Source organism: Oncorhynchus tshawytscha, linkage group LG06 (assembly GCF_018296145.1).
Source record: "Oncorhynchus tshawytscha isolate Ot180627B linkage group LG06, Otsh_v2.0, whole genome shotgun sequence".
Lineage (NCBI taxonomy): Eukaryota > Metazoa > Chordata > Actinopteri > Salmoniformes > Salmonidae > Oncorhynchus > Oncorhynchus tshawytscha.
The window spans coordinates 68,457,254-68,482,357 of record NC_056434.1 but is presented as its reverse complement, the minus strand read 5'-3'; the positions used below and the strand labels follow the sequence as shown (position 1 = coordinate 68,482,357).

The 25,104-nt window shown below is 41.7% G+C and overlaps 1 protein-coding gene across 9 annotated transcripts in view; it reads right to left on the bottom strand.

Moving 5' to 3' along the window:
• Window positions 1-25,104, bottom strand: part of rasgrp3 (RAS guanyl releasing protein 3 (calcium and DAG-regulated)) — a 48,897-nt gene that overhangs the window by 19,809 nt on the left and 3,984 nt on the right. For 2 of the 9 annotated variants that reach the window (XM_024424763.2, XM_042323547.1), the window contains exons 1-2: window positions 6,372-7,256; window positions 5,045-5,127 (exon numbers count right to left, since the gene is read on the bottom strand). The exons of 2 other annotated variants lie outside the window; for them this stretch is intronic. The gene's annotated coding sequence lies outside the window, so the exon portion shown is untranslated. Of the gene's footprint in view, window positions 1-5,044; window positions 5,128-6,371; window positions 7,257-15,934; window positions 16,265-25,104 lie in introns of those variants that run through there. 5 more of the 9 variants (XM_042323549.1, XM_024424764.2, XM_042323550.1 and 2 more) reach the window with 5 other exon arrangements.

Genomic DNA, 25,104 nt, shown 5'->3' with positions numbered 1-25,104 from the left:
AAGCCTTTTAGTTCCAGTGAAGGGAAATCTTAACGCTACAGCATACAATGACATTCTATATACGAATATGTGCTTCCAACTTTGTGGCAACAGTTTGGGGAAGGCCCTTTCCTGTTTCAGTATGACAATGCCCCCATGCACAAAGCGAGGTCCATACAGTAATGGTTCATTGAAATTGGTGTGGAAGAACTTGACTGGCCTGTACAGAGTCCTGACCTCAACCCCATCAGCAACCACAGCTAATGAAGTCACTGAAACTCTTAACAAAGAGTTGCAGTCAGTTTTGGAATGGGTGGCCAGTAATAAACTGGTCCTAAACATCTCTAAAACTAACAGTATTGTATTTAGTACAAATCATTCCCTAAGCTTTAGACCTCAGCTGAATCTGGTAATGAATGATGTGGCAGAACAAGTTGAGACTAAATTATTGGTGTTACCTGTAAACTGTCATGGTCAAAACATATACACTACCATTCAAAAGTTTGGAGTCACTTAGAAATGTCCTTGTTTTTGAAAGAAAAACACATTTTTTGTTCATTAAAATAACATCACATTGATCAGAAATACAGTGTAGACATTGTTAATGTTGTAAATGACTATTGTAGCTGGAAACAGCAGATTTTTAATGTAATATCTACATAGACATACAGAGGCCCATTATCAGCAACCATCACTACTGTGTTCCAATGGCACGTTGTGTTATCTCATCCAAGTTTATCATTTTAAAAGGCTAATTGATCATTAGAACACCCTTTCGCAATTATATTAGCACAGCTGAAAACTGTTGTGCTGATTAAAGAGGCAATAAAACTGGTCTTCTTTAGACTAGTTGGAGCATCAGCATTTGTGGGTTCGATTACAGGCTCAAAATGTCCAGAAACAAAGTACTTTCTTCTGAGAAATTAAGGCAATTCCATGCGAGAAATTGCCAAAAAACGGAAGATCTCGTACAACGCTGTGCACTACTCCCTTCACAGAACAGCGCAAACTGGCTCTAACCAGAATAGAAAGAGGAGTGTGAGGCCCCGGTACACAACTGAGCAAGAGGACAAGTACATTATAGTGTCTAATTTGTGAAACAGACACCTCACAAGTCCTCAACTGGCAACTTCATTAAATGGTAGTACCTGCAAAACACCAGTCTAAACATCAACAGTGAAGAGGCGACTCCGGGATGCTGGCCTTCTAGGCAGAGTTACAAAGAAAATGCCATATCTCAGACTGGCCAATAAAAATAAAAGATTTAGATGGGCAAATGAACACAGACAATGGACAGAGGAACTCTGCCTAGAAGGCCAGCATCCCGGAGTCGCCTCTTCACTGTTGACATTGAAACTATCTAACATGATGTAGTCCATGACACCAAATGACTGTTTAGTTTGTGGTCAAGGGGTAAACATCCCTTGTGTCTTCTATATACACCCATGATATTATTGGTCTTTGAATAGTGATGTAAAACATAGCCGGTCACGTTAAGAGCACTCTCTGGGTGCTTAGATTACATGCTACATGTCACAGAGCCCTAAGCTCTGAGCTCAGATCAACAGCATCAAATGTGAGCAGTATATTGTTGCACAGCAGTATGGTATCTCAATGACATGCTAAAATACATCAACAAGAAATTACCACAAAAATACCTTCTAAAATTTCTCCTCAACTAAATACCTTGTACAACCTGTCTTCAACCAAATACCTTTCAAAACCTCTCTGTAACCAAACGTCTTCTCCAACCAGAGAGAGACATCCAGGGCTGAGGGGTTAACCTCACAGGGGCAATGATGTACAGAACTGTGCAACATGGCTTCTTACATGAAGAGTCTGCTGCCCTGTGCTTCCACACCTCTAAGAGGATATGAATCAATGAATCGATTAGTTGTCTGTTAGGTGGTAATCAGGCATCCCTACTCTCCAAAGGGACACCCAATGATTCCTCCACAGCTTAACCCCAAACAGCCAACGAGATGCCAGATAACAGGAAGTCAGGGAATAGGCTCAGGTTCAGGCTGCATCTCATTCCACAGATAGTTCCTCCCTTCTATACCACCTTAGTCACTCCATTGTCCAGATCTGATAGGAGCAGATAGGTGGAAGCAATATGGCGGAAACTAGGTATTGACACCTATTTAGTAATATCTAGTACTACTGTATATGTGAATGTGAGTGAATGAAGGCAGATGGAAGGGAAATAGGGAAAACATTTCTGGAATGAAAAGCAGCCTTGCTTAAATCTGTATCCCTATTCTATAATGTCATCCATACCACAAGTGAAACACGTATTAGGGAAATAAGATGGAAAGAAGCTTGTTCTGAAAATGTCCATTCAAATTTAACAGAATGACTTCCTATAAGAAACAAATAAGCCTCAACAGAGCAGGAAAGGGTCATATATTATTTATGACAATGCTTTAATCTTGTATTTTCATGTATGACTTGTTTCCTATACTTGATTGATTGTTTGGATTTGGACTGCAAAGTCACTTGCCCAAGGCATCCCACTGGGCACAGACATCAGTTCAATGTCTAGTTTTGATTGACATTTTGTTGAGTTTTCAACTAACGTGAATGAAATGTGAAATCAACAAAAAAATGCACCATGTCATTGTATTTAGGTTAACAGTTAGGTGACAATTAGACGAAATTAACTTTTGCAAATCCAATCCAGTTTTACACTTTAATTTAACGTCATCACATAGATGGGTTGAATTGACGTGGAAACAACATTGATTCAACCATTCTTTTCCCTGTGGGACGGTGCTTGTTTGTAAATAAAATGTTTTATCGAACAAAATCATTGCTCAGAGTCCTTTGTGGATTCAAAACCATAGCAGTTTTAAACCAAACAATAATATTTTACACAGCACTGCCAGGATTTTCCTAATCCTACTGACATGGGTCCCATACGATCAGCCTTGGGTGGAGAACAGCTATAATTGTTTTGCCTTTGATAAACACTTTCTTGGAATTTGAACATTTAACGTCTCTTTCTGTGAGTCACTGATTGACAGCAGGTCATCTCTGTGTTTTCCAGGAAGCTTTACAATTGAGACAACTCTCTACACAACATTAACACACTTCAATGGTCATGCTATGTGAGTATAGGTGCATTTGGGCGAAAGAAAAGCACTGCACAGTACTAAGAAAAAGAGCTATTTCAACACAAATAGTTGTTTCATATAGCAGGTTTAAGACCAATAAAGAAATATGGAACAGTTTGCTATTATTTATTATTATCAGGAGGATAGGATGAATCCGCTAAAGTAACCTCAATACGAACACACATCTCTACAATCTCAACAACCACCATCGCCTGACCACCACTGTATTGATGCAAACACCTCAACCCAACCATGTCTCTGAGCTGGCTGAGGTTACTGGCTGAGGTCATAATAACAACTGATAACACAATAACACACTGAAATACACGAGGGCGAGGATTCAACGCAAGGTGCGTTATACAGCCAACAATGCAGGTTTTAAAGGCATTTTCCGGCACAAAACGGCTGATGCTTGGAGCAGAAATGGGCACCACGGCAGATGTACCCAAACATACCTATTTTTTTATTATGGCACGGCATCAGTGAGATTCAAACCTATAATGTTATGCTCTCTATATATAGAATTAGTCCAATGCGCCAACAGGATGGAGCTAGCATGCCATGTTTTTTTAATTCTCAAAGCTGTTCATTTTAGTCTATTCAAACAGACCCCATTTCAAAAGAAACAAGCACTATTTGTAAGAGCTTGTGACAATGAAGAGTTGCACTGTTAAGAGATTAATAGGCATTTCACAGTAACTTAATGGTAGCTGGTCATCAGGAAGTTAATGTTTAATTTTCAGTAACTTACTGTCAGCTAGTTGCAAGTGGGTTATTGATCAATTTGCTTAATGTTGTCATCTGTAACTGTACAGTAAATCACTGGAAGTTAATGTACATTTAACAATAACTTGCTGTTTGCCAGTTAGGTAACATTAAATTCCCAGCAACTTTTTGGGAATGGTGCAGGATAGGTCAATGGGCTTTGGAACATTCTTAACACACAAAAAAAATATTGGTATTTCATTACTTTACCAGAATATTTCTTAAAGGTTCATACATGGTTAGATTTATGGCTCTATTAAATCAGATCCACTTCAGCCAACATCCGCATAGCGGTTGTTTTGACACTGTCAGAGGTGGAACTGCGTTAGATTGTAGAACTGGAAATGGACAAATGAGGTGATCAACCTTCATCAACATATCGATAAAACCACTTCAACGGGTACAACACTTCCACTAACGGTTGGCATAGAAGCCATGCCCCAAATACTCTAATGAGCCCTGCCAGCATATTGCCCCCACCCTAGAAAATGTACGATAAAAATAGATTGTTAACACAAATACTTAAAAAGATACTGAACAGCCAATGCCATGTGAGTTCTTATGTGTAACTTTGACCATTTCATACCCCAGGGAACAACGCCGTTGCCAAACTATACTCTTATTTTTGAGAGTGTGTGAAAATATATTATAGGTAATAAATATGTACCTGGTGGCACTGCAGAAATACTGACACACTCCCCACCTATAGGTTGCAAGTTCAAATCCACAGAGCATTCATGCACACTTTGTGTCCTTGAGAACTACTATTTTTACGTTGGTGTAATCAGATAGTCACACAATTATTGACTTGATATTGGGCAACTTTTAGCAAAGTGCAGAAATGTATTGTTGCCAATAAGTCTGTGGCCAATCTCCATCACACCCACAGATATGGTGGTGTCGCATGACATTTCAGGTTGCTGGCAACCAGGAGGTTGTGAGTTCAAGTCCCAGGAGAGGTTGAGTCCCAAGTGTGCTCACAGTACACCATTTTACAAGATTGTACAGCATGTCAAATTACAATAGCTTACCGGCTACGGAGTTGCCGCAAAAATACAGTCAATATAATTTACAAGAGTGTATTGTAATGAGAAAACAGCAGCATACTGTCATTTTACAGCAATACCACCTTCACGTTCTCGTATACAGTATATACTTGATTTTTCTCTTGTATTATCACTGACCTGGTGGCGCAGCAGGACATTCAAGAAGTTACCAACCAATAGGTTGCGAGCCAAAATCCGAAGTCAGGGAACAGTGCAGTTAACTGTAGGTTAGAGTAAAACAACAGTACCAAAGATTACAATAAGTATTTGTTACCGTAAAATGACTACAGTAGCATTATTGGTACTGTAAATCAATTATAGTAACAGTACTGGATACCGTAAAATACCGTACGGTAACATACTGCACCTTTTTTTTTGCAGGTAACTGGCTGCCAGTAAGTTACCGTAAAAACAACAGCACATTTTTACAGTGTAGCATCCTGACTTAAACCCAAACTTCAGCTTCTAGAAAGACGCGTCAGTCAGCAGAATGACTCTCTGCTGTACATTCGGTTCTGTCCACACAGTTCAGAGTCGGACAGAAACAACAATCATCACTTGTCAACTGGAAAAGACAACGGACCTAAATAAGGAAAAGTCCTATATACTTCTTTGGAGAATGTGTAATTAACGGTTACAGTCCACTAATAATGAGCCCAAACCAAAATACGATGATCCCTCCCTCTTCCTAGATAATCCCCAAGCCAAATCTCTGATTTAACCTTTTGTGTCCCAGTATTAGAATTCTGCTGCCTTTTATTACATGGTTCCATCTGCCGTATAAACCATAGGAAAATACTAAGAATTAGCAGCTACTTATACATGTTATTTGACAAATATGATATGACATTACAGTCGCATTCTGCATCAGCTTTACCAGCAGTAGGGTCCACTACTCCTCAATATCCATATGAGAAGAACGGATACACTGATGCATTTGACGTTTCCTCACTCATGCTGGTTTGAATACAGCCGTGCATTGTTGGGGTCAGTTCTGCTATGTTGGGGTCAGTTCTGCATGACTTGTACTGTTCGCTCAACAATAAGCAAGTGTTTCTGCCTGGGGTTTGCGTACGCGCACGGCACACACACACACACTTCCCAGACCACTAGTGTCTCTAGCTCAGCATCAAAGAACCACTCTCGTCCTCAGTTCTGACAGATGACTGTAACACAGAGATGCGAGAGCACATTGCCCTGTTGACCTCTAGCAAAAACAAAACACAGCACACATCAACCCCAAGTCAGACAACAATACAAGCAGTCTCTTAGCCACCAACAACAAATAGATAGTACATACAGAGATAAACAAGAGCAGAGTAAGATGTACAACAACAATAAGATTTTACATAAGCCTTTTCTGTCTGTTTCGAAATGCTCTGTTAACAGTGCCACAAGCATCTCAGTCATTGTCTTTAACATATAAATACTGAAAATGTCCTAATACATCAATGTGCAGTCTTACCACCAAAAGGCATGGCCACAATGTCAGCCTTTAGTAAGTCCAGGGCAAAGATCATTCTTCCCAAATGCTGCACAATCTTAGATATAGTCGACCAGACCAGTGCTCCAGGCTGCTTCTGGCTGCTGTAGAGTCCCATGGTAGAGTGCAGTACGGTACCCCGGTCCTCCTCCTGTTTTAAACACAGCCTGCAGCAGTGTAACACAGCCCCCATGTGACCCCACACTCCAAAAAAAATCAAAGGAGCTCTGCTCAGAAAACCAACACACCCCCCCAATACGACACGTACACATACATCCACACACTTTGACACCGATCGCACAGGCCCACACACACACACCAAAAAGGAGAGAAAAACACAGCAGACATGGATAAGGTATGGCATCCAGACCTGGAGTATTTGAACAGAGCCCATGCAGCAGACAGTCAGGGCACACACAGAGGATGAGGCAAGGGCAGATGTTGGAGACACACATGGCTAGAGCCGTGCTCAATGATTTGGCAGGAAGAGAGCAACAGCTGCCCACCACAGCCGTTTGTTGTTAGGCGTGAGAGAGAGAGAGGCACACACAGACAGAGAGAGAGAGAGAGAGAGAGAGAGAGAGAGAGAGAGAGAGTTTGTGTATGCACGCCCCAGCCAGTCACATGTCTCTTCTGATCACTGAATAGTGGCCTGCAGCCTTACTAATCCTACCTACAGCAGCCCCAATGAGTGACACTAAATGGCTACTGACATCACCTATAGAGTACAGGGTTTTTAATTGACATCATCTACAGTGCATTCGGAAAGTATTCAGTCCCCTTGACTTTTTCCAAATGTTGTTACGTAACAGCCTTATTCTAAAATGATTAAATAATTTTGATTTAAATCATGATTAAATCAACAACAAAAAATCCTCAATCTACACACAATACCCCATAATGACAAAGCGAAAACAGGTTATTAGAATTTTGCAAATGTCTAAAAAAACAAAAACAAAAATATCTTATTTACATAAGCATTCAGAACCTTTGCTATGAGACTTACAATTGAGCTCAGGTGCATCCTGTTTCCATTGATCATCCTTGAGATGTTTCTACAACTTGACTGGAGTCCACCTGTGGTAAATTCAATTGATTTGACATGTTTTGGAAAGACACACACCTGTCTATATAAGGTCCCACAGTTGACAGTGCATGTCAGAGTAAAAATCAAGCCATGAGGTGGAAGGAATTGTCCGTAGAGCTCCGAGACAGGATTGTGTCGAGGCACAGACCTGGGGAAGTGTACCAAAAATTGTCTGCAGCATTGAAGGTCCCCAACAACATAGTGGCCTCCTTCAATCTTAAATGGAAGAACCACCAAGACTCTTCCTAGAGCTGGTTGCCCGGCCAAACTGAGCAATCGGGGGAGAAGGGCCTTGGTCAGGGAGGTGACCAAGAACCCAATGGTCACTCTGACAGAGCTCCTCTGTGGAAATAGATGGACGCCACTCTTCAGTAAAAGGCACATGACAGCCCACTTGGAGTTTTATAAAAGGCACCTAAAGGACTCTCAGACCATGAGAAGCAAGATTCTCTGGTCTGATGAAACCAAGATTGAACTCTTTGGCCTGAATGCCAAGCATCACATCTGGAGGAAACCTGGCACCATCCCTACGGTGAAGCATGGTGGTGGCAGCATCATGCTGTGGGGATGTTTTTCAGCGCCAGGGACTGGGAGACTAGTCAGGATAGCGGGAAAGATGAACGGAGCAAAGTACAGAGAGTACAGAAGGGCGGCAGGTAGCCTAGTGGTTAGAGCGTTGGACTAGTAAACAAAAGGTTGTAAGATCGAATCCCGAGCTGACAAGGTACAAATCTGTCATTCTGCCCCTGAACCCACTGTTCCTAGGCCGTCATTGAAAATAAGAATTTGTTCTTAACTGACTTGCCTAGTTAAATAAAAGGTAAAATAAATAAAAAATAATCCTTGATGAAAACCTGATCCAGAGCGCTCAGGACCCGGGGTGAAGGTTTACTTTCCAACAGGACAACAACCCTAAGCAGTGAAACAAGTCTCTGAATGTCTATGAGTGGCACAGATTTGAACCTGATCGAACATCTCTGGAGAAACCTGAAAACATCTGTGCAGCGATGCTCCCCATCCAAGCTGTCAGAGCTTGAGAGGATCTGCAAGGAAGAATGGGAGAAACTCCCCAAATACAGGTGTGCCAAGCTTGTAGCGTGATACCAAAGAAGACTCCAGGCTGTAATCACTACCAAAGAATTGAGTAAATGTGATATCAGTATTTTATTTTTAATACATTTGCAAACACTTCTAAACACCTGTTTTTGTTTCGTGGGTTATTAATTGACATTGTGTGGTTATTGTGTTATTGTGGTTATTGTGTGTAGATTGATGAGGGGGAAAAACGATTTCATCCATTTTAGAATAAGGCTGTAATGTAACAAAATGTGGAAAAAGTGAAGGGGTCTGAATACTTTCCGAAAGCACTGATAGGGTTTTCAACTGACATAACATATATAGGACATGGGTTTTAACTGTCATCACCTACAAAGGATGGGGGTTTTAACTGACATCACCTATAGAGTTTTTTTTTTTTTACTGACATCACCTATAGAGTTTTTTTTTTTTACTGACATCACCTATAGAGTTTGGGGGTTTAAACTGACATCACCTATAGAGGATGTGGGTTTAAACTGACATCAACTATAGAGGATGTGGGTTTGAACTGATATCACCTATAGAGGATGTGGGTTTTAACTGACATCACCTATAGAGGATGTGGGTTTGAACTGACATCACCTATAGAGGATGTGGGTTTGAACTGACATCACCTATAGAGGATGTGGGTTTGAACTGACATCACCTATAGAGGATGTGGGTTTGAACTGACATCACCTATAGAGGATGTGGGTTTGAACTGACATCACCTATAGAGGATGTGGGTTTGAACTGACATCACCTATAGAGGATGTGGGTTTGAACTGACATCACCTATAGAGGATGTGGGTTTGAACTGACATCACCTATAGAGGATGGGGTTTTAACTGACATCACCTATAGAGGATGGGGTTTTAACTGACATCACCTATAGAGGATGTGGGTTTAAACTGACATCACCTATAGAGGATGTGGGTTTTCACTGACATCACCTATAGAGGATGTGGGTTTTCACTGACATCACCTATAGAGGATGTGGGTTTTCACTGACATCACCTATAGAGGATGTGGGTTTTCACTGACATCACCTATAGAGGATGTGGGTTTTCACTGACATCACCTATAGAGGATGTGGGTTTTCACTGACATCACCTGTAGAGGATGTGGGTTTTCACTGACATCACCTATAGAGGATGTGGGTTTTCACTGACATCACCTATAGAGGATGTGGGTTTTCACTGACATCACCTATAGAGGATGTGGGTTTTCACTGACATCACCTATAGAGGATGGGGTTTTCACTGACATCACCTATAGAGGATGGGGTTTTCACTGACATCACCTATAGAGGATGGGGTTTTCACTGACATCACCTATAGAGGATGGGGTTTTCACTGACATCACCTATAGAGGATGGAGTTTTTAATTGACATCGATACAGGTTGGGGTTTTTAATTGACATCTGTACAGTATGGAATTTTTCATTGACATAACGTATATAGGATGAAGTTTTTAGTTGACATAATGTATACAGGATGGGTTTTTAATTGACATAACGTATACAGGATGGAGTTTTTAATTGACATAACGTATACAGGATGGAAGCCAGCCGCACCAATGTGTCGGAGGAAACACCGTACACCTAGCGACCTGGTCAGCGTGCACTGCGCCCGGCCCGCCACAGGAGTCGCTAGTGCGCGATGAGACAAGGACTGGCTAAACCCTCCCTAACCCGGACGACGCTTGGCCAATTGTGCGTCGCCTCCCGGTCGCGGCCGGCTGCGACAGAGCCTGGACGCGAACCCAGAGTCTCTGGTGCGATGCAGTGCCTTAGACCACTGCGCCACCTGGGAGGCAGAAGATGGGGTTTTAATTGACATCACCTATAGAGGATGGGGTTTTGAAATCTATACAGAATGCAATTTTTAATTGACATAACGTATACAGGATGGGTTGTTAAATTGACATCTATACTGGATAGGGGTTTTAAATAACATCACCCATATAGGATGTGGGTTTTAACTGACATCCCCTATATAGGATGTTGGTTTTAATTGACATCACCTGTAGAGGGCGGGGTTTTAGTTGACATCAGTTATAGCAGATGGACTTGTAATTGACATCAGTTATAGAGGATGGGGTTTTAATTGACATCAGTTATAGCGGATGGGGCTTTAATTGACATCAGTTATAGCAGATGGGGTTTTAATTGACATCAGTTATAGCAGATGGGGCTTTAATTGACATCAGTTATAGCAGATGGGATTTTAATTTACATCAGTTATAGAGGATGGGGTTTTAATTGACATCAGTTATAGAGGATGGGGTTTTAATTGACATCAGTTATAGCAGATGGGGTTTTAATTGACATCAGTTATAGCAGATGGAGTTGTAATTGACATCAGTTATAGCAGATGGGGTTTTAATTGACATCAGTTATAGAGGATGGGGTTTTAATTGACATCAGTTATAGAGGATGGGGTTTTAATTGACATCAGTTATAGCAGATGGGGTTTTAATTGACATCAGTTATAGAGGATGGGGTTTTAATTGACATCAGTTATAGAGGATGGGGTTTTAATTGACATCAGTTATAGAGGATGGGGTTTTAATTGACATCAGTTATAGAGGATGGGGTTTTAATTGACATCAGTTATAGCAGATGGGGTTTTAATTGACATCAGTTATAGAAGATGGGGTTTTAATTGACATCAGTTATAGAGGATGGGGTTTTAATTGACATCAGTTATAGAGGATGGGGTTTTAATTGACATCAGTTATAGCAGATGGGGTTTTAATTGACATCAGTTATAGAGGATGGGGTTTTAATTGACATCAGTTATAGAGGATGGGGTTTTAATTGACATCAGTTATAGAGGATGGGGTTTTAATTGACATCAGTTATAGAGGATGGGGTTTTAATTGACATCAGTTATAGAGGATGGGGTTTTAATTGACATCAGTTATAGCAGATGGGGTTTTAATTGACATCAGTTATAGCAGATGGAGTTGTAATTGACATCAGTTATAGCAGATGGGGTTTTAATTGACATCAGTTATAGAGGATGGGGTTTTAATTGACATCAGTTATAGAGGATGGGGTTTTAATTGACATCAGTTATAGCAGATGGGGTTTTAATTGACATCAGTTATAGAGGATGGGGTTTTAATTGACATCAGTTATAGAGGATGGGGTTTTAATTGACATCAGTTATAGAGGATGGGGTTTTAATTGACATCAGTTATAGAGGATGGGGTTTTAATTGACATCAGTTATAGCAGATGGGGTTTTAATTGACATCAGTTATAGAAGATGGGGTTTTAATTGACATCAGTTATAGAGGATGGGGTTTTAATTGACATCAGTTATAGAGGATGGGGTTTTAATTGACATCAGTTATAGCAGATGGGGTTTTAATTGACATCAGTTATAGCAGATGGAGTTGTAATTGACATCAGTTATAGCAGATGGGGTTTTAATTGACATCAGTTATAGAGGATGGGGTTTTAATTGACATCAGTTATAGAGGATGGGGTTTTAATTGACATCAGTTATAGCAGATGGAGTTGTAATTGACATCAGTTATAGAGGATGGGGTTTTAATTGACATCAGTTATAGAGGATGGGGTTTTAATTGACATCAGTTATAGAGGATGGGGTTTTAATTGACATCAGTTATAGAGGATGGGGTTTTAATTGACATCAGTTATAGAGGATGGGGTTTTAATTGACATCAGTTATAGCAGATGGGGTTTTAATTGACATCAGTTATAGAGGATGGGGTTTTAATTGACATCAGTTATAGAGGATGGGGTTTTAATTGACATCAGTTATAGCAGATGGGATTTTAAATTGACATCAGTTATAGAGGATGGGGTTTTAATTGACATCAGTTATAGCAGATGGAGTTGTAATTGACATCAGTTATAGAGGATGGGGTTTTAATTGACATCAGTTATAGCAGATGGGATTTTAATTGACATCAGTTATAGCAGATGGGGTTTTAATTGACATCAGTTATAGCAGATGGGGGTTTTAATTGACATCAGTTATAGCGGATGGGGTTTTAATTGACATCAGTTATAGAGGATGGGGTTTTAATTGACATCAGTTATAGCAGATGAGGTATTAACTGACATCAGTTATAGCGGATGGGGTTTTAATTGACATCAGTTATAGCGTATGGGGTTTTAATTGACATCAGTTATAGCAGATGGAGTTGTAATTGACATCAGTTATAGAGGATGGGGTTTTAATTGACATCAGTTATAGCAGATGGAGTTGTAATTGACATCAGTTATAGAGGATGGGGTTTTAATTGACATCAGTTATAGCAGATGGGGTTTTAATTGACATCAGTTATAGCAGATGGGGTTTTAATTGACATCAGTTATAGCAGATGGGGTTTTAATTGACATCAGTTATAGAGGATGGGGTTTTAATTGACATCAGTTATAGCGGATGGGGTTTTAATTGACATCAGTTATAGCGGATGGGGTTTTAATTGACATCAGTTATAGAGGATGGGGTTTTAATTGACATCTGTCACGACTTCCGCCGAAGTCGGTCACCCTCCTTGTTCAGGCGGTGTTCGGTGGTCGACGTCCCCGGTCTTCTAGCCATCGCCGCTCCACCTTTCATTTTCCATTTGTTTTGTCTCGTTTTCCCGCACACCTGGTTCACATCCCCTCATCAGACTAAATGTATATTACCCTCTATTTCCCCCATGTCTGTGTGTGGAATTGTTCATTGTGTAGGGTATTACGCTATATGCTGGCTTGTGCTAGGTTTGTTTCAAACCTAGGTTTGTTTGTTTTGTTTAATCAGGTTCATGTTACTGCAGTTTACAGAGCTGCATGGCTCTTCCTAATCCTACTGATATGGATCCCATACTATTGGCATTGGGTGGAGAACGGCTATAATTGTTTTGCCTATGATAAATGTTCGTATTCCAAGAAAGTGTGTACCACCTAGGCAAAAACTGGTTGAATCAACGTTGTTTCCACGTCATTTCAATCAAAAATATCTATGTGATGATGTTGAATTAACATGGAAAACTGATTGGATTTGCAAGAAGACATCAATGTAAGGGCATTTCATTTTTTTTTTACCCAACTTTTCAAAACTAGACGTTGAACTGACGTCTGTGCCCAGTGAGTAATGTCTTGTTCTTTGATTCACTGATTGACAGGAGGTCATCTCTGTGTGTTTTCCAGGAAGCTTACCATTGTTACCACTCTCTACACAGCTATGAAACACTTCAATGGTCATTACTGGCAATCCCTCAGCTAGACACACTGCTACAGTATATGAATGTGGGCGCATTTGGGCTGAGGATTAGCACTGCAGTACAAAATAATATGTATATATTTCAACACAAAGGGTGTCTTCATATAACAGGTTTCAGACCACTATAGAAATATGGAACAGTTTGCCATTCTTTATTATTATCAGAAGGATATGATGAATCCTCTAAAGTAACCTCAATAGACACACACACACCTCTCTACAATCACTCCTTGACAACAACCACCATCACCATCGCCTGACCAGCACTGTATTGATCCAAACACCTCAACCCAACCATGTCTCTGAAGTGGCTGAGGTTACTGGCTGAGGTCATAATAACAACACAATAACAAACCCATGTGTACACATTGAAATACACTATCGGGATGTTTCAATGTAATGTGTGCTATAGCGCCGCACGTTATGGTAAATGATGCGCATGCATGCCCAACTTAAATGACCTTAAATAATTGTTTATATAGTGCGCTGTACTATAACACGCTTTGCATTAACTCTGGACTAAGGGAGATTCCACGCCAGGATTGCCCCAAAATATTTTTGGAATCTAAGATTGATCTTGCAATTCTCACATATAAACTTCATTGGGGGAAAGGATGTTTGACATGGTTTTTACATTTGTATCACACCTTTAATTTTTTTCATGATGAAAGTTTTAGGACCTTTTTAGACCTAAACATGCCTCCTGTAAGACCCTATGATCTGTGGTACCGCACAGGACACAGACGACATCTTGGTATCATTACACTCCTCAAAGTGTGAGCTAACATACAAAGTATGTCTAGATTCTGAAAAAAAAAAAAAATCACAATTTATTCAACATTAAAAATATGAACATCTCAAGAAAAACGTTTTAATTTTGTTAATTTTAAACAGATAAATATTTGAAATGTTGAATAAAATTGTATTTCAGAATCTAGACATACTCCATAAGTTAGAGCACACTATAGGTAGTATAATGATACCAAGATGTTGTCTGTATCATGTATGGTAACCACGGACCATAGGGTCTAAAATGCCCGCTAACAACATGATTTTCAGAAAGATGGTTTGTGATACACATGTAAAAAGCATGTTAAACATCCTTTTTCACAATTACTTTTCTTTGTGAGAATTGCCAGAATAATCTAAAATACCTAAATGATTTCGGACTATCCTGGCGTGGAATCGCCCCTAAGAGATCTGAGAAGTTCAAAGGGTTCATTATGCAAATGTTCCAACAGAATACAGAGAGAAAAGACACTAAAGCCCTGTTAATACCTGGTTCTAACATCTGTCCTTTGTCCTGAACTTGTCCACATTCTGATTGTGCCCTCATTTTTTAGACTGGTGTATACAATTAAACGAAACATTGTGATCGGTGAATTAATCAGTCTGTTGAAGAGGGCTATCTTGTTGCAAGTATGCATTGTGGGAGCGAGGAAGCGTCAGATAGATGTAATTTCAATGAAGTGCACCCCTTCTTATCTCAGGCAACGTCATTCCCATGGTATCAGGGTCTACATTATGAGCATAGCGCTCGCTCAGCTTGACTTCTCAGCTTGAGCGGATTCTAACAGGGCTCAAGCATGAACTAAATGCTCAACCCACAAAAATGCTCAAATGGAGTCATATTATAGCAGCCAATTAAGATAATCCATAAAGACAACCCTACCATGTTGAAAGCATAAACCTTTGCAGAGTCCTCCAACTTCTCCGCACCTTGCTAACCCCCATCACAATGTATCGCCAGATTATACTAACATAATGTCACTTTGACAGTGCAAGAACGTTCAAACTTTGTCAGAAAAGCAGAGCGACAAATAGGTACTGAAAACAGTCACAAAGCAAAAATGTTAGTTTACTGTAGAAACTGAACACGGTTGGGTTACAACCAGACCCCAAAACCAATAGAGGCTGCTGAGGGGAGGACGGCTCATAGTAATGGCTGGAATGGAGTCAATGGAAGGGTATCAACCGTATGGAAACCACGTTTTAATACCACTCCATTGACTCCATTCCAGACATTACTATGAGCCGTCCTCCACTCAGCAGCCTCAACTGCCCAAAACAAAGTGAAGCGCTTGTGTTAGAGCTGAAGATGGAACTTTTCTTTAGCACGGCCCCACCTACCTCAGGAAGAACAGTCAGGTCCTACCAGTAGATGACTTGGATCCACCACCTTCCACACATGGCCTCTGATTGAGAGACTCAAATCCACCTAAGGAGCCTGGCCTGCTCCTACTCATACCCATTCAGTGGAAACACCAGCATACTGCTCCAGTACTGTGTATCTTCTCTGGTCTTTTCTGTGGCTGACCCACTTCTATTGTACCTCTCTCTGTCCCCTCTCTCTCACTCTCCTCGTAAAGAGTAGCAGCTCACTCCCGCTAGACCGCTGATTGTTTGTCTAAATGGCAAGTAGACTTCCTCCTATTCTTTCCCAACTTAGTTTTCCTGCCTCTACCTGACTGTTTCCCTTGGCCGGACTAAAAATAGGGCCAACACAAGGTAAAGTGGAAAAGAGGAGGGCAGGAAATGTGTCACAATACCTTTAAGAGGAGGGGGTTGTTGTTGTTCTCTCTTTCACCAAATCAATCTCTCTCTCAAGGATTGCGGTCACTCCACCAAAGACACTAATTTAAACCAAGTGAAGATATCCAGAGGTACATTAGATAACTAACCCTGGTTAACAGATGTCTGCTTTCACTCAAAGCGACGGGGCTGTAACTATTTGGCCCTCAGCAATAGAAGCCCAATCAATTCCCCTTCTCTGGAGCAGCAAAGACAGAGGCAGCATGTACCAGACACTTAGGGAGCCCGTCCGTGTTCAGTCAACTTCAGTGTATGTGTGTGTGTGGGCATGCTGCAAACCCAGCCCCCTCTGATGCTGCACACATCGTTTTGTCTTCTCCAGAGTCTAAAAACTCATAACTAAACAAAAACAATGACTGCATATCCTGTCGCTTGGGCGTGCAAGTAACAAGCAACAATGGACCATGGGCTTCTACAGAACATCCCCGCCCATTAACACTGCATTACCACTTCTCAGGAGAAGTCTTCCTTTCAATGTCTGCTCTCATGTGAAGATGTTACTCTTACTCCACTGATACTGGTGACATATGGTATGCAGCCTTTTGATGTAAAGAAACAATATTGAGGCAATGTGTGACTTTTCCACACTAGCATCCATTCATATATAGAGAAAAAAAGATATTGGTAGCAGTTTCAACTCTACTCCAAGAAGATATTTACTCATGATTCTAATGATGGCTAATTACTAATGATTCAGGTCTATGCCCTCCAATGCAGTCAGTCTGGTCCAACAGAATATGATTCCTTAAATCAAAAAAGTCACGACATTGTCTATATGACAAGTAGATTTGTCTCAGTTTTGGATTTGCGCAACACTTATTGTGAATGGTATGTTGACATTTTCAAAATGTTTCCAACAACAATGTTTTCATCTGTCCTCCCTTTCCCATCTCATTCTGTATCAGTATAAGTTCTTCTTGTTTTGGAAAGCATTGTGGTACTGTAGGTCCCGCTGTTTTGTCATGCAGTTCACTCCATCTATTATGTAAGATCTTTGACTTTACAAGGGTATGATTCATGCATGCAAGTCTTCATTCTGTATTTGGTCCTCTTGTCAATAGAAGTCAATGTTTCAAACTCGCTCAATTTCAGAGCGTTTCACAAACAAACAGAAAACAAAACAATGATGTGCTTCCAGCAACGGGGAGTTTGCTTACTGATCCAGAATGATTGTCTCAGATAGAGGAGGTGGACGACATACAGTAGAATATGTTGCATTGTGGGAAATCTGGTTATTCCACATGAGTTGTTGTGAGCAGTTACCTGTAAACAGAGGCGCTTACACATGGGCCGCTGGGGTCTGTGGTGGGGCATCAGGACATGGGGGGGCACAGCACATGGACCCCTGATGGTTGCTAAGTGCTTTCTGCTGTTAAACCGCCATCATACGTCTGTTATTAAGGGAAGCGTTGGTGGTAGGGGGCAGTGGATGGGATATTTCTCCCTTTCTCCTCCTATCAAATTGTGGCAGAACTGGAACGTGCACAAACATACTCCTAGAAAAGGGATTCTCAACCAGGGGGGCCCGGACTAGCGGGCATCAATTAATTTCCAAGTGGTTTTCATGGACAAGCAGGGAAGAAAACTGAAATAAAAAAAAGTTTGTGGAAGAGCCCTGTCTGACGGGACAATTACACATAAAACGATACATAGAAAGTAAAAATAGTATATAGGTCAGAGGCCAGTTAAACTGGACATCAGCAAGTACAAAGAGACAGTGTGCAAAGCCACAACTTCAAGCTACCTGTCTACTAAGCATTAACATTCTTATTCCTTCTAGCATGTTCTTAATACTGTCCAGGAAGTATAGTACTACTCACACATCCTTTAACCCCAGCCTTCCAGAGTAACAGACCACTCCCCTAACCGCCTCAAAATGTACTACCTACACTGCTCCCAACTGGCCTCTTCTGCCCAAAACAGAGCCCTCACCATCACAAACCTGTCTTTCACATGGCCGTTCTCTCCCTCTATCATACTCTCTTTCGGCACAGTCAGTGAAACACAGACACCCCTTTAAGTGTGGAGCAAGTGAGCGCTGCCAATCCACACACACACACACCACACACACAGCAGTGACGTGCACGGCAAAAAAGTATTATATACATTTTTTAAAATGCGTTGTTATCCAATGTTTTTCCACAATGATCCTGGTGTTTTTTATGCTCAAAGTCAAAAAATGTGCTAAAACTGCATCAAAACATCAGGAAAGGCAGCAGGGGTGGGTGGCTTCCTCCTCATCCACAAGGGTTTGACACTTTCTATGATCGGTTTGATAACCCAGAGGTTCACCTTGAAGGACAGACGAATGGACAACATTTACACTTAAAGCTAGGTCTAAATACATTTTCCTTTTGTAGGTTGGGGGAGGGGGTGAACATGAGACTAGACAACATGATAACAGCCAAAATCCTCATGAACATGGGAATAGGGTCAATAGACAACATCCCTCTGATGCATTTGATTTATCAAGCTCTAATGTTGTTTTCATGAGTCACTTTTTTAAATGTTATGAACTGCATTTTTCAGTAATTTTGATTGTAACTTTGGATGCTACATTGGTCAATAGCTGAGCGTCATTTTGTCGGGTGCTATGAAATATGCCGCCATATGGCTACATTGGTATTTGTATTTGGGGGAAATGATTTGTAAATTTAGGTTAATGTCACTCTGGTTGTTGGAGCCATCTGTTGTATGGTGAACTGGGGATTCATCAAGGTATATATGTAAGTAAACCTGTCTTTGATAATAGTCAGTACATACCCAGCCACCGACCTCACCACACGTCACTTACACACGTCACTAACACACACACACACACACACACACACACACACACACACACACACACACACGAGGAGGCTGTTGGGAGGAGCAAAATGAGGACGAGGTAAATGTAATGGCTGGAATTGATAAATGGAATGGTGTCAAACACATGGAAACCACACGTTTGACTCGGTTCCATTTATTCCATTACAATGAGCCGGTCCTCCTATAGCTCCTCCCACCAGCCTCCTCTGGTGTGTGTATTTGTGTGTGTTAGTGACGTGCGGTGAAGCCGGTGGCACACACACACACACACTATAAATAGCCCCAGAGTTTAATGGAAACAAGAGCCCCGGCCCATGGCCGCTCTGCAAAAAACAATCTGTGTAGCCTTGCTGGAGAAAGAGATTCAGATTGTGTTTAATAGTCACATGTACAGGGTTGCAGGTGTGATTGCAGGGTACAGTGCAAATCTTAGGCGTCGAGCTCCAACATGCAGGACTAAGTGAAATAAAATAATGAAAATGGTTAAAAAAAAATATATATAAATAGAACTATGTACAACTGTAGCAGTGATGAATAAATACAGTTGAAATCAGACATTTACATACACCTTAGCCAAATACATTTAAACTCAGTTTCACAATTCTTGACATTTAATCCTAGTAAATATTCCCTGTTTTAGGTCAGTTAGGATCACCACTTTATTTTAAGAATGTGAAATGTCAGAATAATAGTACAGAGAATGATTTATTTCAGCTTTTATTTCTTTCATCACATTCCCAGTGGGACAGAAGTTGCATACACTCAATTAGTATTTGGTAGCATTGTCTTTAAATGGCTTAACTTGGGTCAAACGTTTTGGGTAGCCTTCCACAAGCTTCTCACAATAAGTTGGGTGAATTTTGGCCCATTCTTCCTGACAGAACTGGTGTAACGGAGTCAGGTTTGTAGGCCTCCTTGCTTGCACACGCTTTTTCAGCTCTGCCCACAAATTGTCTATAGGATTGAGCTCAGGGCTTTGTGATGGCCACTACAATACCTTGACTTTGTTGTCCTTAAGCCATTTTGCCACAACTTTGGAATTATGCTTGGGGTCATTGACCATTTGGAAGACCCATTTGCGACCAAGCTTTAACTTCCTGACTGATGTCTTGAGATGTTGCTTCAATATATCCACATAATTCTCCATCCTCATGGTGCCATCTATTTTGTGAAGTGCACCAGTCCCTCCTGCATCAAAGCATCCCCATAACATGATGCTGCCACCCCCGTGCTTCACAATTGGGATGGTGTTCTTCGGCTTGCAAGCCTCCCCTTTTTCCTACAAACATAACGATGGGCATTATGGCCAAACAGTTCTATTTTTGTTTCATCAGACCAGAGGACATTTCCGCAAAATGTACTCTCTTTGTCCCCATGTGCAGATGCAAACCGTAGCCTGGTTTTTTATGGCGGTTTTGGAGCAGTGGCTTCTTCCTTGCTGAGCGGCCTTTCAGGTTATGTCGATATAGGACTAGTTTTACTCTGGATATAGATACTTTTGTACCCATTTCCTCCAGCATCTTCACAAGGTCCTTTGCTGTTGTTCTGGGATTGATTTGCACTTTTCGCACCAAAGTACGTTCATCTCTATTCTTTTGATTTTCCCATGATGTCAAGCAGAGGCACTGAGTTTGAAGGTAAGCCTTGAAATACATCCACAGGTATACCTCCAATTCCAATTGACTCAAATGACGTCAATTAGCCTATCAGAAGCTTCTAAAGCCATGAAATCATGTTCTGGAATTTTCCAAGCTGTTTAAAGGCTCAGTCAACATAATGTATCTAAACTTCTGACCCACTGGAATTGTGATACAGTGAATTATAAGTGAAATAATCTGTCTGTAAACAATTGTTGGAAAAATTACTTGTGTCATGTACAAAGTAGATGTCCTAACGGACTTGCCAAAACTATAGTTTGTTAACAAGAAATTAGTGGAGTGGTTGAAAAACAAGTTTTAATGACTCCAACTTAAGTGTATGTAAACTTCGGACTTCAACTGTACATGTCCATTTTGGTGGAGGCAGAGTAAAGACTGTTTAGGGGGTGTGGGGGAATGACCATAAGTGGAGCCTGAACATTGAGTGAAATAAGAACAATAAAATATTGTAATGAAAAAAGTAATAATATACATATTAGCAACTGCAACAGTGACGAATGTCATCGGGGTGGGGGAGAGTATAAGTCTGTTGGGGGTGGCAGCAGGAGAAAGAATGTCCACAGGGTGAGCAGCAGGTAAGTGAGAGTTGAGGGGGGTGGGGTTCCATAGGGGGAGTAGCAGGGGGAGGGGGGAGCAGGTAGCTGACTAGCGGTGACTATTCAGCAGCCTGATGGTCTGAGGGTAGAAATTATGGGCCAGTCTTTCAGTTTTGCCATGATGCTCCTGTACTGCCTGTGTCTGAGTGATTGAAGCAGGGAGAACAGGGCATGGCTTGGGTGGCTGGGGTCCCTGATGATCTTCTTGGCCTTCCTGCGACACCTGGCAGTGTGCACCCAATGGTGTGTTCGGCTGCACGTATCACCCTCTGAAGAGCCTTGCGACAGTATGGTCTTGATGGTGCTCCTGTAGAACACTGAGTGCCCTCAAGTAATGGCCGAAGAGTTGCCGTCATGCCTTCTTCACCACGGTGTCTGTGTGGTTAGACCATTTCAGCTTCTCTGACATGTGTACGCCGAGGAATTTGAAGTTATTGACAGTCTCCACAGGCAGCCCAGTTGATGAGGATGGGGGCGTGTCCAGCCTGGTTTCTCCTGAAATCCACAATCAACTCCTTTGTTTTGCTAACGTTGAGGGAGGGGCACCTGGCAACACGCCGTCAGAGTGCCTACCTCTTCCTTGTAGGCTGTCTCGTCGTGTTGGTGATTTGTATTTATATTTATTATGGATCCCCATTAGTGGCTCCCAAGACAGCAGCTACTTTTCCTGGGGTCCGGCAAAATGAAGGCAGTTATACCATTTTAAAAACATTACAATACATTTCACAACACATTAAGTGTGTACCCTCAGACCCCTACTGTACTGCCACATCTACAACACAAAATCCATGTGTATGTGTGTGTATGTTGTCGTGTGTGTATGCATGTGTCTGTGCCTATGTTAGTGTTGCTTCACAGTCCACGCTGTTTCCTAAGGTGAGTTGATGTGGAATAGAGTTCCATGTAGTCATGGCTCTATGTAGTACTGTGCACCTCCCATAGTCTGTTATGGACTTTGGGACTGTGAAGACCTCTGGTGGCATTTCTTGTGGGGTATGTATGGAGATTTAGTACGGACAGACTTATCCCCATCTTAGCTACTGTTGTATCAATATGTTTTGACCATGATAGTTTACAATCCAGGGTTACTCCAAGCATTATTTCCACATGATTCATTACAATATTTAGTTGAGGTTTAGTGAATGATTTGTCCCAAATACAGTGAATTTAGTTTTAGAAATATTTAACTTAACTTATTCCTTGCCATCCACTCTGAAACTAACTGGAGCTCTTTGTTGAGTGTTGCTGTCATTTCAGTCGCTGTAGTAGCTGACGTGTATAGTCCTGAGTCATCCTCATACATAGACACTCTGGCTTTACTCAAAACCAGTGCCATGTCGTGAGTAAAGATTGAAAAAAGTAAGGGGCCTACTACTGTTGTGTCGTCAGCAAACTTGATGGTGGAGTTAGTACTGTATGAGGCCACGCAGTCGTGGGTATACAGGGAATACAGGAGGGGACTGAGGACGCACCCTTGCGGGGCCCCCTTGTTGAGGATCAGTGTCGAGGTGGTAATGTTGCCTACCTTCATGACCTGGGGGCGACCCGTCAGGAAGTCCAGGACCCAGTTGCATAGGGAGGAGTTCAGGCCTAGGGCTGTGAGCTTTGTAATGAGCTTATAGGGCACTATGGTAATGAAGGCCGAGCTGTAGTTGATGAACAGCATCATCATATATGCATTTGTCCATTGTAAGGGCAATGGCGATTGCATTGTCTGTGGATCTGTCAGGGCGGCAGGCGAATTGGAGTGCGACGAGTGTGTCGGGGAGGTAGGAGGTGATATGGTCTTTGACTTGCCTCTTGAAGCCCTTCATGGGGCTCCCGAGTGGCGCAGCGGTCTAAGGCACTGCATCTCAGGGCAAGAGGCCATTGTTAAGAACAAATTCTTATTAACAATGACGACCTACCCCGGCCAAACCCAGGCGACGCTAGGCCAATTGTGCTCCGCTCTATGGGACTCCCAATCACAGCCGGATGTAATGCAGCCTGGATTCAAACCACTGCAGTCCCTGGTTCGAATCCAGGCTGCATTACATCCGGCTGTGATTGGGAGTCCCATAGAGCGGAGCACAATTGGCCTAGCGTCGCCTGGGTTTGGCCGAGGTAGGTCGTCATTGTTAATAAGAATTTGTTCTTAACTGACTACCCTAGTTAGATCAAATAATAATGATGACGGAAGTGCTGCTAGTCTGGAGTCATTCGGTTCAGTTACTTTCCCTTTCTTGGGGATGATAGTGGACATCTTGAAGCAGGTGGATATAACAACCTGAGTTAGAGAGAGAAATGTCAAAGCACACAACAGCCGGCTGGTCTCCAATGCTCTGAGGGCACGGTTAGAGATGCCGTCTGGGCCGGCAGCCTTGTGAGGGTTAACACGTTTGAATGACTTACGGCCAGTCCTCAGTGGAGACTGAGTGTTTAGCCCATGTTGTCATCAGGGGCTCTCTGCAGCTCACGGTCATTGTGCTCGAATCTTGAGAAAAAGGTGTTTAGCTCGTCTGGTATGGTGACGTAGGTGACCGTGATGTGGCTGGCTTTCATTTTGTAATCCGTGATCATTAAGAGCCCCTGCCACATACGCCTTGTGTCCGATCTGCCAAATTGCTCCTCCACTTTGTCCCTATACTTGTCGTTCGCCATCTCAAGTCATATTTGTACTGTATAACCAAACAGTACACTAGCCAATCACCTTTCTCTGTTTATAAGCAACATCTTTCTCTTTCAGAGGGAGGGAAAGGGAAAGAGTGAGATAATAATGAGAGAGAGAGAGATAGAGAGAAGAGAAGAGAGGATTGTGTTTGTGTAAGAGAGAGAGCAGGGGGGGGAGAGAAAAATAAAGGTGGGGAAAGGAGGAGGGTTAGGAGGAGGAGAGAACTCTCCCATGGTAGTGATTTATCTTTCACTCTCAGTCGCCTGCAGTGCTGGCCATAATTAACATCAGTTGGGAGATGCAGGTGGAGCAGATAGTGGCAGCCGTGATGTGAGCGAGAGAGAGGAAAGGAAGAGAAGGAAGAGAGGAGAACCTGTTAGTAAAGGTTAATTATTGAAAAGTTGTATAAACAGGCTGTCTATCCCAGGCTGCTATCTGACTGGGACCTGACAGTCAAAAGTTTGGACACGCCTACTCATTCAAGGGTTTATTTATTTTGACTATTTTCTACATTGTAGAATAGTGAAGACATCAAAACTATGAAATAACACATATGGAATTATGTAGTAAACAAAAAAGTGTTAAACAAATAAAAATATATTTGAGATTCTTCAAAGTACCCACCCTTTGCCTTGATGGTAAAACCGATTCATAATGTACAAATCGCCAGATCATGAATGTTTTTACTCATATTGTTTCATTCAGAAAACACCTTTTTTGTTGTGACTGAATTAATGCGTATTTTAGGCATCTAACTGTGTATGACTGTCAGATAATTGTGTGCACACCGCACAGTGCGGGAGACAGCCTCATGCAAATGAGAGGTAGGCCTATCGCTGTTCTAGGCTATTCGTACATCTGCGCGGCAACTTCAGCATTCAGATACTTGTAAAATGACAGTTACAATGTCAAATCATAGGCTTTAATAGTTGAGCGACAACCAATGTAATTTTCTGGGTTTACTGTTACTAGTTGTAACTAGGGTTACTAGGG